Genomic DNA, 1,831 nt, shown 5'->3' on the forward strand with positions numbered 1-1,831 from the left:
GCGGCAACAAAAGTGTCCACGCATTACAAGAGACGCCTATATACCCTACAAGTGTCCCGGGACCTGACTTAAAAATTTCCTGGGATTTTCCATACATCCCTTTACATATACATACCCTCTTACGCACAGAGAAAATTCGCACTCAAAAAAGAAAAAAAAATAATAATAATAATAACAATATCTTACTCTCCCGGTAAAGCAGGGTACGTACGCGTAATCGTACCGCGTTTCCGCCTCTACGCGTTCTCTTTACTGTAATTACTTAAAAGACAAAATTACTCCTTTCCCTCCTGACCAATACGAATCGAGTCCGCATGCAAAAGTTACGCAACTATACAATAAATTTCCTCGCGATTAATTTTTATCCCTCATTACACGTTTTACCGACGTTTTCTATTATTATTTTTCCTTATTTTTCTTTATACTCTGCGCGCACACGTCGAGGGCACGAGAAATAATGGAAGCTAGAAAAATTATATATCGGCCACTCTCGCACCTTTCCCATTATTAATATACATACACCATATACATCACTATATACTACGCGTGTGCCTGCCGCTCGAGATCGCTCCGCTATTTTTTTTTTTTCTTTCTTTTTGAATATATATTATAATAAACCGAAAGGCTGTACTTTCCTGCTGTTGTTACTTTTTTTTTTCTTTTTTTTTCCTTAATTTTTTTGCCCCTCAATTTCTTCTCGATCGCTATATTTTTTTTTCTTTTTTTTTTTTTTTTACGTCCTTTAGAATCCCTTCATCTCTCTTATCAAGCTTCCAACCTTTTTCTCCCTGATCGCTCGCTACGATTACTTCCTAACGCACCAAGAGACTCTGCGGATCCTTCCGCCGGATATAAGCTACTACCTTTACTCGGGTATCAACGCACGCGGATCAGCACCTCGTCGCGAGCGACAAAGATGCACGGAGCCGATTGCGATTGTTTTCCTTTACCGTCGCGAACGACTCCGTAACGGATTAGTCGGCGCCGGAACGTGTGGCAATAAAAAACGCTAACGACCAACCCTTAGAGTATTAGCATCGTAATAATTCTTTTTTTGTTTGTTCGTTAAATATAAAAATGAAAACTAACGTATCTTTGGCTTGTTCCCTTTACCAATCGGCAGCAGCGCGTTTGGGGCTGCGGCGTGCAACATTATTTTCTTTTTTTTTTAATATCCATCTCCCTAGTCGCTTCTCGTCCACTCGTTAATTTACTTCTCCTCGTGTATCCTCGGTACATCCTTCAATTTCTTTTTCCTTCTCTTCTTTCTCCTCGTCTCCTCCTCCCTTTGTACAGTTTTTCTAGACTCGAGTGTATTCGTGTTTTCGTCCTATCTCTCGTGTTCTCGTTTTTTCAATTTATATATTTTTTTTCTTTCCTTTCTTTACCTCCTGCCTCGTTCGCCTTATAAAGTTCTTGCGTTAATGAAACGTCATTTATGCTCTCTTTCTCTCTCTCTCTCTCTCTCTCTCTCTCTTTAATCCCTATCACTTATTTTCTTCTGTCATCCCTCCCACGGCGTTTCTCGCAAGATCCATATGGAAGCTTTGCGTATGCGTGTAACGCGTGCATCTTCGGTGATCTTTTATGCTTCTTTTTCTTCTTCGTCTCTATTCTTTTCTCTTTAAACCTATTCCATTCACCTGTGTAGTGTATCGTATATGTTAAGTGTATAAATGTATCTCCTCGTATTGATGTTCTCAGAGGGTTATAGAAAAGCTGGTTGAACACAGTGTTGTGGCCCAGCCCCAGAGATGCCATTGACAGCTTCGCGCGCGTCGCGACGCCCTGCGTCCATCGACGTCATCCAGCAAGTGGTCGATCCCCCCTC

The sequence above is a fragment of the Cephus cinctus genome, unplaced genomic scaffold (genome assembly GCF_000341935.2).
Source record: "Cephus cinctus unplaced genomic scaffold, Ccin1 Ccin1_scaffold0087, whole genome shotgun sequence".
Classification (NCBI taxonomy): domain Eukaryota; kingdom Metazoa; phylum Arthropoda; class Insecta; order Hymenoptera; family Cephidae; genus Cephus; species Cephus cinctus.